The sequence below is a fragment of the Arvicola amphibius genome, chromosome 13 (genome assembly GCF_903992535.2).
Source record: "Arvicola amphibius chromosome 13, mArvAmp1.2, whole genome shotgun sequence".
Lineage (NCBI taxonomy): Eukaryota > Metazoa > Chordata > Mammalia > Rodentia > Cricetidae > Arvicola > Arvicola amphibius.
In genome coordinates, this window is record NC_052059.1 from 53,653,713 (window position 1) to 53,666,145 (window position 12,433).

Below are 12,433 nucleotides of genomic sequence, written 5' to 3' on the forward strand. Positions count from 1 at the left end.
CGAATGTGGATGAGCCTGGGGAAGGTAAGAGGTCATTTGGGGGCTGAAGTCCAGAAGAGCACAGAGCAATGGGACACAGGGCTGTGACACACAGAATGGTGATCACTAAACAGAACCTGGCTGGTGGTTGGCTGAGTCTGTGCTGCATAGGAAAATATAAATTTGGTTGCTTATGGACAATAGTTTCTCATGGTTCTGGAGGCGGCGAGTCCAGGATCACGGCACCAGCAGATCTGGTGTATGGTGGGGTCCCTTTCTGGAAGGTCACAGAAGACCTCATGATGGAAGGGACGGGACTGGTGTCGCTCACTAGCAGTCTAATTTCAGGATCCAGCCACCTCCCCGTGGTCCCGTGGCCCAAAAACCATCATGTTAGGGCTAGGTTCCAACATCAGAATTTTGGGGAGACACACTCAAAGCACTTGCAGTAATATGTTGGACACGAGTGAGTCTGGGTGTGTACCTTGGGAAATCTAAACAGCAACATCAAGCATTGAGGAGTTACTTTGTCTGCCAAAGAAACCAGTCCAGTATGGGTTTAGCAAAAAGGAAACTTGATGACAAGCTGCCACGCCATTTCCACCCGCCCCTCATGGATATGTTATTTGCTGTCTCAGGTTCAGATGCTGACCTTGTAAACAAAAAGTTGAGTGAATCTGAAGTAATATTGCAATGCGTGGTGAGTAACAGAGATCTCCCTACTTCTGAAAAGTGCCCCTTCAGCAAAGCCGACAGCAGGACCAGGTACCCCCTGAAGACCATGGCACAGAGCCAGTGTTTGCTCAGTGGTCACGAAAAGCAGGTTTTGCTATTCTCAGACAAAGCTCCTGTTTCCCTAGCAGCGCCAAGAGACTCCCACAGGTGGGGTGAAAGGTGCCAAACCAAAGCACAGTTTTCAACAGCAGCCAATAGAAAGGAGAGAGAAGAGGGGGGAAACCCTCAACAGCCTGAGAAATGAACAAAGAGAGCGAGCTGAGAGCTGGCTACAGTAAATACAATACAACGACCTCGGAGTCCTCAGGAGAACTTAGACCGCAGACTGCACCGAGAGCTCATTCTCCACCTTCAAGCGAGCAGGAATGGCGTGGAAGAGGCTGCAGGGGGCACCAAGGAGACAGATTCCCTCCTGTGAGTGCAAACTGGTGCAAACGGAGGGCAGTTTAGCATTATCCCCAAGTTTAATTCCTTAGATCCCCGAAACACTTTCACCCCAGTAAATTCATATCAAGAAATTCCATCTACAAATATCCTTGAGGATAGATACACGGTTCCCAGCTGTGTATTGAAACATGGAAAAAGTTGAAATCCTATCAGCAGGGAAGGATGTACAGAATGTGCTATAGCCACAGATGAGAGCTCTAGCCGCCATTAAGATGAGCCAAGAGGGCTGCGGAGGTAGCTGAGCACGTAAGCATTCGCTGTGAGAGCCTGGCTGTGAGCTGCACATCCGTGACTCTAATGCTCCATGTCTAGATGAGAGGCAGAGCCGGGAAAATGTCCAGAAATTAAGGGTCAGCTAGTCTGATGGACACAGTGGTGGACAGCAAAGGGGCCCTTTCTCAAACAAGGTGGAAGACCCATGCTGTCCTCTCTCTCTCTCTCTCTCTCTCTCTCTCTCTCTCTCTCTCTCTCTCTCTCTCTCTCTCACACACACACACACACACACACACACACGAATGAAAATGGTGTAAACGACCCATATGTCCATCAGCAGCTCACATGTCCATGGATAGCTGAAGTGTGGATATACACATAATAGCCTATCATTTGGCTATAAAAAGGAAATGAAATTCAGACAGTATGCAACATGGATGAAGAAACTTAATGACATCACGGCACGTGAAATACAAAGAGATAGACACGGTTGTGCAAACTTCCCTGGGGCTCCTTATGTTGTCACATCCGTAACGACAGAAGATAAAATGTTGCTGCCAAGGAGTTAAGAGTTGGATGGCTCTGGAGGTGGGGTTTGTTAGCGGGGCTCTGGAGGTGGGGTTTGTTAGCGGGAACTCTGGAGGTGGGGTTTGTTAGCGGGGCTCTGGAGGTGGGGTTTGTTAGCGGGGACTCTGGAGGTGGGATTTGTTAGCGGGGCTCTGGAGGTGGGGTTTGTTAGCGGGGGACTCTGGAGGTGGGGTTTGTTAGCGGGGACTCTGGAGGTGGGGTTTGTTAGCGGGGGACTCTGGAGGTGGGGTTTGTTAGCGGGGCTCTGGAGGTGGGGTTTGTTAGCGGGGCTCTGGAGGTGGGTGGCATTAGCGGTACAATAAATATGAATAGGATCAGTGTCACTTAAAAATGATAAACAAGGTACCAAACTTTCCAAACGCAGTGCTTTTACCTCTTACTAGTCAGTATGTAATTGCACAACCAAATTATTTCTGGACAATTACGTATTTTAGATAAGGAAGATAAAAACCCGAATACGGCAGCCAATGCCTGAGTTGGCTGCAATAAGAATACCGTTGACGAATGGCTCCTTGGGGCAGGTTCCCAGAACGCACAGGCACGGATATACTATTTAACTTCAAAAGTGCTTGTTCTCTCCAAAGAATGTATTTCCTCAATCAGGGGAGCTGTTGGTTGTCACGTGATTTCAGCTGTCTTTCACAGTATGGAAAAGATTGATCATCTTCCAATGACAGGGCTCTTTAGGAGACGGACGCATCCTAAGAGCTAGACTTGGCAATATTTTCTCGGACAACACACTTACTATCTAAATAGAGGCTCCACCACATAAAAGTATCTCACGGATACTTTGATTCCTTCCTTTGTTGACAGAAATCTGGATCTGAAGAACTCTGGGATTTCACCAGCAGGGGAAATGACAGGTGACCACATAGCCCCAATGTCTTGCAGTTTACCGTGTAGCAGAGGCCTCTTGGCTTGCAGTCAAAGGGGCCCGCAGGTATATGGTGCGTAGGAACATATTGGGAATCTGTTTGAGGTGGAACACAGCAATGACAGCAGCCTGGGGGGGGGGGGGCTGTGTGTCATTCCTGTGACCATGTGTTTATTTACTATGTGTCCCTAAAGGTCTCTCAAGCCTGAGGAGACCTCTCACCCCAGTCACCGAAGCCAGGAATACTGGAAGGCAATCTGACAAAGGTATGAACCAAAAAAACCAAAGTAATTAAAGTGCAGAGATTCCCATCTCTCAAAGTTTCCGAATTAGGGAGAGTACCTCTCTCTTACTAGGGTGGTTTTTAAGAAATAAGTTATAGAACAAGGCGGGGAGGAGGCTAGAAGTTAACCAAATCTGCCTCTTCGGGACGACACATTCTTGTCTCTCAGGAGTTGACTCACCAAGTGTGTGGTCGTCAGTGGAGGCCGGGCTTCACTTGGATGCTGTTACTCTCCAGTGCAATCTGCCTTCTGCTCCATCACCCAGATAAAGGCCCTAGTTTTACTAATTTCTACACTTCAAAGAGTTTGTGCAACAAAAACCAGTTTCACTTGTTGGGAATTTACCATGTATTTCCCTCAGAAACAGGAGGTGTTGGGGAAGGCAGCCGTTCGTTGCTAGAGGATTTGCCTGGCAGGCAGAGCCCTGAGTCTGATCCCCAGCACCACAAAAACATAAACCTAGCATGCCTGGAAGCTTAACACTCTAAGGTCAAAGCAGAAAGATCAGAAGAAGTTCAAGATCATCCTTGGCTATAGAAAGAGTTTGAAGCCAACCTGGGCTATATTGAGACCCTGTCAAAGAAAACAACAACAACAACAAAAATATGTGATGAGCAGGTCCTCAGGGCAGGTCCAGATATCTAGTACATGTGTGTAAAAATGTAATATGCTAAAGCAAAAGAAAGAAAATTAGACAAATACACAGAGTCCTGCAAACCTCTCAGCCTGGGCAGAATTTTGTTGTTCTAACTTGAAATGCTAGCAATCAAGGAGTGACAAACAGTTCTGTTCCTTTGACCACAGCCGTGACTCCAAGGGTGGCCAAGGGTACTCAGAGGAGCAGAGCTGACGTCATGTTTGCACACAATTGCAGTTCAGAAGGTTCTGATGCTGTGGGGGCACAGAGGCTTGGAGCTCTAAGTGAGCACAATTTGCTTGGTTTTCACCCACGGGTGGGATTTCTTAAGCCTTCTTCTCTGGAGTAAAATCCAAGCTGAAGAGCAAGAGAGTGTTGAGATTGTAGCTCAGCAGCAGAATGTTGTGTCTAGCATCCAGGAGACTCTGGGCTTGATATCCACCATTACACACACACACACACACACACACACACACACGCACACGCAAACATGCACACACACACGCAAACACGTACACACGCACACACACAAAATTTGGGAACTGGGAAAGAAATTCTAGATCCAGCTGTGATGCTATGATAATACACACCTATGAGCCCAGTCTTCAAGAGGTTGAGGCAGGAGGATTGTGAGTTTAAGGTCAACCTAGACTATATAGCAAAATCTTATTTTAAAAATGAGAGGTTTGGGGGGAGATGAGCTCACAAACTGCTATGCGTAATTAAGACACATGACCTACCAGTGTCCTTTTGTGCCCTTATGCCTCTTCATTGTGACCCACACTGTAAATCAGTGGCCTTGTATACCATGCCCCTGTCCACACAGAGTGTATAGTAAGTGCTTGGGAACCTCCAAGCCATTGCAAGACCATTAAGAGGCATAGGGTTCATTATGCCCAAATCTGGGAACACCACCTCCACCAGGAACAGGTAGATTTCCTCTTCCTTTACACCCCCACATGTGGTTCTTCTGTGCCATCATCTGAGGTGAGCATCTACTGACAAGGTTATATAAGAAGTAGCAACTGGATCCACCACTAACCTCCTGAAATGGTCACTGGGGGGTACAATGACCAAATGGACAAACCTCTGGCCCAGAGCAGGAAGACTATCTTGTTCTGCCCCTCAGTATTTATCCCATCTGTCAAAGCTGAGAACAAACTCGGGTTCATGGTACTGGTCCCCATACTGACCAAGTGCATGCTTCAGTGAGAAACAGGCATTCTCCTTTGGCTCTCTAACAATAGCTGCCCACATAAGCGCCTGTTTCTGAAACCACCCATCCAGGCCGCTGGACCGCATCCAAAGAGCATATTTGGAAAGTGCCAGTACACCTTGTGAAGGCCTCACCAAGCGCACAGACCGGCCTTCTTCAGAAGAAGGGGCATTCCAGAACCCTTTAGAGGTTCACACTCCAAAGGACATAGGATAATGCTCAAAGGGAGGTGGATCAAGGAAGGGCAAGGAAGACCCATACATCACAGCTTCCCAAGTTGAGAGGTGGAGGGCAAGTTCTGTATCATAGAAACAGTCTCAAAGCAGTGGGCTGAGCTTCCATCCTACTTGTAAAGAAGGGCCAATGAGCTACCTACTAGCCCCCCACCCCCATGTAGGATAGACAACATTTGGTCTCCCCTGAAGGTGGAGCATGGAGCACTGAAGGATGCTGTGAGTACTTTAGAGTCTGGTGATTGATGAATAGTGAAACCCTTATTGTGGACATTTCTGGAACCTTCTTTGGCAATCTTGATGTCTAGTATGAATTCCTCCTTTTACAAAGCAGGTTCCGAGTGACCCAGCCAAGAGTCAGGATCAGGCCCAAGACTTGCAGGCTTCTCTTGGCTCCTGATATTATATGGCCATATTTCAATAATTTGAGGTCTTTCAAACACATCTCAGTTACAACCTTGTTTAGTTACTTGAACCCTTAAAGGTGCTCTGGCCACCCTCCCAGCACTCTGAAGCAGGATACCGATAGATTTCATTAGGAAGAAGAGTGGCAGCAGACAGCCAGAGGTGGCGCTGACTTAGGGCTCTGCCTCTTGTCGCTTCTGTCTTTTTAGACCCCATGGCACTGCCACTGAATTCATTTCTTTCTTACCAGACATGCCAAGCCAAACAGCCACTTCACTGTCACGAAAGGCAGATGTCTGACTAGAAAACCAAGTCATCGTTCAACGTTGACAATCTGCCATTGTCAAGACTTCCCAAGACTTGAAGTCATCCTGCAGAGCTGAGAATGAAAGCAAAGTGACAACCAGGAACGCACGATCCAGGTTTGGATGTCTCGTCTTCAAAAGAGACAGCCAGTGGGATATACTGAGATACAGAGATGACCACAGGTTGCTCAACTACTTATGTGCCCCAGGAGAGAATACTAATGGGATGAGAGATAAGCAAGACAGTGGACTGGCCTTCATGGTGATGGATCAGTATCATTTTCCTTGTCCCTAAAGTCCTTGGGATGGACCTTTAATCTTCCTTGCCTCAGAATATGGCTGTTTGGAGCAGAGCCTTTGAAGAGGTCCCTGAGGTAAAAAAAGGTCATTAGGGTAGGCTCTAATCCAATAGAACTGTGTGCTTCTAGGAAATCGTCAGGGTACAGATAACACAAGCTGAAGGGCTGTCCTGTGAGGTCATCGCGGGGGATGGGGGAGAGGGCAGCCAATGAGAGATGCTTCAGAAGAGACCACCTGAGGAGTAGAGCCTTCAACCCTTAGAGGTGGGAGCCTGATTAGCACATGCAGACTTGAAGGCTCCTGGCCTGGTTGCTTGCTTTAGTGGCCCAAGCTGACCAGTAGGCCTAAATTCCACCCATTGCTCTCCTTTCTCTTCTTTCCCATTCTGTGACCCTTGGATCCTTTACTGACTCCCCTTTATCCTGTTCCCTCTCTCATTCTTCTACTCTTTGGAACCTTTCCCCCACCTCTTCCCTTCTGCCCCTTTCTCTTTTTCTTCTTTCTAAAGAGCTCCTTTCTCCATCTTCCCAGACCTTCAGAGCCTTGGGAAGGCAAGGACACTTGTACCTACACCCTCCAGCTGCAGTGAGAGGCAGGCCTGGTCCCTGAAGCGCACGAAGAACATCTGGTTTGCAGGGGTTGGCACAGCCTGTCATTTGTGTGCCTCTCTCTCTGGGCCACTTCAGCTGCTTACTCAGCATTTCTGAGCTTGTTTTTCAAACACATTTTTAGATGGCAAATAAAAATTATTGTGCCATTTCCAGGAGATGCAATTAAGTGCTTGCCTACCCCACACAGCGCTGAGTGCTGAGATCAACACTTGTGATCTCAGCACTCAGGAGGTGGAGGCAAGAGGATCACAAGTTCAAGGTTATCCTCTGCTATAGAGCAAATTTGAGACCGGTCTAGGATACATAAGATCCTGTCTCAAAAATACAAGCAATACCAGGATAATGTTTTATAAGCATCTTATAAACATTTTATAAGCATCTTAACCAACTTTTTTAAAATTTAGCATTTTATGATAGGAAATAATGAAAATGATAACTAATCAATAAATAAGCAGAAACGTTGACTTTGAATAGCATACATAAAAGGGTTGACCGTTTCTTTTCCTTTTCCTGTCCCCTCCCTAATTTTTTTTCCCTAACTGAGCTTTTGGCTTCGCTCTCATCATTAATGCTACTTCTCACAAATCTAACAATGTGCGTTTAAGACAGTGTCAAAGAACATTTAAAAAATGACAATGTGAATAACACACTGCTTTAAAAAAAAGAGAGAGTCAGTGAAAGCAATAGGTCACAGTGGGGCATACGCCGTGACAGTCGATGGCGTGCTGATGTCTTTGGAAGCACAATTAAACTCTGAAAAAAAAAAACAAATTTAAAACAACAAAAGATGTCTTTAATTACGAGGATAAGAATGTAAAATTAGGCTCTGCAGCCAATTAGGTTCTGGAGAAGTTAGTTTGTAGTGTGGGTAACCAGTCAGTAGGATAATGAGCCAAATGGTCTGGCATTTTACTTGTAAGAACATTCTCCACGAAATGAAGTGTATCCTCTCCCATGCTCTACATCCAACACATTAAAGAGCGACACAAGAATTCTGATTTTTTTTCAATGCAGCAGACTACCTGATGGCCTGTGCTTTTCTTCTGCAAAGCCTGTGAAATTCTGGGGGCGGGGGGCAAAACTGTTGTCCTGAATAGATAGAAACAGCGCTCTTTATTAGTTTAAAATACTTCAGGAATGGACAGTCTTGAAAACAAGAAAACAAACATCTGTTTTATTTTTATTATATATATATGTGTGTGTGTGTGTGTATATATATATATATATATATATATATATATATATATGAGAGAGAGAGAGAGAGAGATTAATTTTTGGTCACCTTGACACAAGTTGGAGTCATCAGGGAAGAGAAAACCTCAAGTGAGAAAGGCCGAAATAAGGTTGGCTTACAAAAGTCTGGGCGCGGGGGGAGGGGGGGGGAGGATTTTCTTGATTAATGTCTGATGTGGGAGGTCCGGTCCACTGTAGGCAGTAACATTCTTGGCAGGGCGCTTGTGTGAAAGAGCAAACTGAGAGAGCCGTGTCTGCAGCTCCCCCATGGCCCGTTTCAGTTCCTGCCTTTTGCTCCTGCTCTGACCGCCCTCCATGGCGACTGTAAGCTGTAAGGGAAAACTGAACCCTTTCCTCCCACGTTGCTTCCGCCATACCGTGTATCACAGCAATAGGAAGCAAACTGGGACCAGCGTCCCTAATCCAAACATCTGAAACCTGAATGGTCCAAAACCCAAAGCTTTCTGATTGAGTGGCACAGTAACCCCAAAGGACAATGACTCGCCGACACTCCCGTCCCGGTCCCTGACTGAAAACTTTTTCCCACCATCGGATTCGCTGTAAACATGCGAAGCCAGGACCTGGGCTTCAGAGTGCCTGATATTCAGTAATCTCCTGTGTGTGGGAATGACTCAAATGAGCTCATTCACGTGCACATGAGAGCCACGTGTGTCCCCTCACCTCACTGTCTTTTTAGTGCGAACAATTCCCCGAGAGTCCTGAAGCTGAAAGAACCCCACTTCTCTGACTTCATAGAGGAAAAACCAATGACCGCGGGGAAACAATGTCAGCATTTAATTGCAAACAAACTTGGTTGTGTTTTTTTGTTGTTGTTGTTGTAGTTTGTTTTGAAATAAAACCATTATACTGTGTGTGTCTGTGCACGTGAGTGCAGGTGCGGGAAGAGCCCAGAGGAGGGCACTCTGGGGGTGGAGTCACAGGTGGTTGTGATAACTGGGTACTGGCTTAGGTGCAAAGCACCAAAGCCCAGCTCTTTGTAAGAAGGTTTAACCTCTAAGACATCTGTCCGGCCCCAGAATCCTTATTTTAAACTTTAGAAAGAACCAACAGACTTTCTCACGTGTTCATCACACTGCAATCTAAGCTAATTTCAAAAGCAGAGTTAAGGTTACACTTTAGCAGATGACAGCCTAGAAACCTAATCTAACCACGGGACAAGCTGCTATTTGCATACAGTGAGTGAACACAGATACACGTGCCAAAGAAAACCTCACAGGGTGGGCTCATCCTGAGGCCCACAGAGGCCAAAGAGGCCCAGTCCCCAGAGCCCCATGGTCTCCCAGCAACGCAGGCTGGCCGCCGCTAGACGCCACTCCCGCTGCCAAGGCAACCTCCAAGGCGGCAGGCTTTGTGCTATTCTGTTCGGCCCTGGCGCCTCGCACCTGCTGTGCCCGCCGAAACTTTTCAAACCTCCACAGCAGGGTCTGTAGAGCCGCCAAGTCCCACTACTACCCTCCTCGCTTCAGGAAATAAAATGTGACACAGGATTTCGGCTGCACGCCGCGAAGGAGGTGGCAGCCGGCAGGGAACACCGCTTACCTTGCTCAGAATTTCTTCACGTTAGCAGGGCGTCCTCGGAACCACCGCGCGCAGAGCCGTGTGTCGGGAAAGTCACCAGCAGAAGATGGGCACAAACTTCCCGGGAGCGCGCCGCCCGCTGATCACGCGCCCTTCTCCCCTGCGCCACCAAGGCGGGGACCCTCTTGGCCCCTCAGTCCCAAGCGGTTCATACGAGTGGCTGTCGCAACGGTGGCTGGAGTTCAGATGGGCTACGAAAAGCGAAGTGGTGCAGCTCGCTGAGGCTCATCCAGATTTGGGTCCAGTGTCCCGTCTTCTAGGAACCGGCCCAGAGTGAGGCGGCCGCCCGCTCCCGCCGGGACTTCAGTGGAGTTGTCCCAAGGGCTTTTCTTCCGCGCGGCCTCCTTGCCTTGCTGTTGAATATTCATAAGAAGGTGTGGTCGCTGCCCGACTCTTTGGGAATCCTCCAGGGTCTCACTTGCAGCTGGAACGAACTGGGGAAGATTAGGGTCTGAAGGAACCAGTAAGAGGAGGGTGGGGAAGACACTATTGTTGCTACGTTAAACTCTGGTTCCCAGGTTCTCCTCTCACCAAGGTGCTCACACCTTACCCTCCGCCCTAACTAATGCCTGGATTGAACCAAGAAAATGTCAAGCCTCGATTAAACCCTTTGCTATTAGACGTAAACTGAGCATTACCCACGATGAGCTTCTCATGCAGAAAACAGTTAAAGAGGTACACAAGCTGAACTCGGTGATAGCGTGAACTCAATTGACTCGTCATGATGGATTAGTCTCCGTTTAAAAATAGAGGCAGCCTGCCACCATTTCCATTCAAGCCTGGATTTCTGATGCACAGTCAAGTTGTTGTTTCTAATGGGCTTTCAGCAGGGGTGGTGGTGGTGGTGTGGACGGTGGTGGATCGTTAAGAGAAACGGCGAGATCTGAGGTCCTTCCCAGGTACCCAGGGCAGTGACTGAAGGCATTTATAGGCTCTGGCACCAAGATTTTCCAAGTCAGACTGTATTAGTTACTTTTCTGTTGATGTGATTAAAAAAAAGAAAACACTTTGAACAAGGCAACTTATAAATAAGTGTATTTGGGCTTATGGTTCCAGATGGCAGAGGGCAGGCATGGCCACAACAAGAGCAGGAAGCCCAGGTCTCTGAAGCAGAGAGAAAGAACTGGGAAAGACACTTCAGTGATGTACTTCCTCCAACAAGGCCTTACCTCCTAAACCTCCCAAACATCACTTCACTTGGGGACCAAGAGTTTAAACGCTCTACACCAGTGGTTCTCAACCTTCCTAACGCTGTGACCCTTTAATACAGTTCCTCATGTTGTGGTGACCTCCAATCATAAAATCTTTTCATTGCTACTTCATAACTGTAATTTTGCTACTGTTATGAATCATAATGTAAATATCTGATATGCAACCCCCAAAGGGATCGTGACCCACATGTTGAGAATCACTGCCATGGACTATGATGACATCTCTTTTGAACCCCCACATAGACTGAGCGATCTTCCGGGTGTTTTCCCCTCACCGTGAAACACCCACCATGGGAACTGTCACTGGTTTTCACCATGGAATCAATCCAGCTGGCCACTTCAGATTTGTAGGCTGTGACCGCAGAAAGGCCAGCCGAGGCACCTAGCTGTCACTCACTCTGCATGCTTTATTATTGTCTTAGCTACTGTTGAGTCACGTATGGGTCCCAAAGGAGCTCCTGGAGGTAGACTGCCTTTCCTGCAATACATAGCACGCTACCTCTGGAATCAAGAATTCCAGGCCTCCCCCAAGAACCTTGGTGTTTCTTACAGTCTTGGCCTCCTTCAAAGAACCTGCTGGCCTGGACAGCATAGCGGTTAATCTTATTTTTCAACTTCACTGGATCTAGAATCACGTAGGAGACATACCTCTTGAGTGTTGTCTGTGAGGGTGTTTCTAGGGAGGCTGATGGGATGTGGGTAGTATCATGCCATAGACTGGGGTCCTGGACTGAATAAAAGCAAGACGGGAGACTGAGCCCCAGCATTGATCACTGCCTCCTGTCTTTGGACATAGTGCGACCAGCCGGCTCGCGAATGCTCTGCTGTCCCAACGCCTTGTCCCCCATGATGGGCTGTATCCCCAGGAAGTTAAAAAAGAAATCCTTCCCTCTTTAAGTTGCTTCGGCCAAATATTTTGTCAGGATAATGAGAAGGTGACTCACCCAGGCAGCAAGCGCTTCTGAAGCAAAGGTAAAGGGCTCTGCTGCTGTCAGCCTGATAAGAGTATTGTGGGAGATCCTTTCCTTGAGCAAAGATAGAAAGAAATGACCGTGGCCCTGCTCCTGGGTCTATATATGGCCTCAGCAATGAATGGCAGAATGTTGAGCTTGAGAGCTTCCTGCCTCTCTGCCCACAGTCCCCTGATTGTGAGCAAGAGTCACACCTGATGGCTGAGCCCTAGCTGCCCTCTGGGCATTGGCGATTAGTGCCAAGGAAGAAATGTCCTTCCTCTTAGGCAAACTGCTTTTCAGAGGGCCCCGTCCTGTCCTTGAACAGGCACCTCCTGGAGGCCATGTGCTCACACAGCAGCCACACCCTTTGCCCATTTTCCCAGTACAAGAACAAAGAACCTCATGTCCCTATTTCAGACACTGTCCGCACACCAAACACTGTTGGCTTCCTGTGCCTAGAAACAGGTCTTTCTGAATGTGAAGCCAGTCAGAGAAGCCACCAAAATATGTCACGATTCTGAAGGCCATTCTCAGAGCAGTCCTTAAAAGCCACAATAGTAGCTGGATGCCCATATTCTGGGGAACAGGAAAAATGAAAAATCCAGGCAAC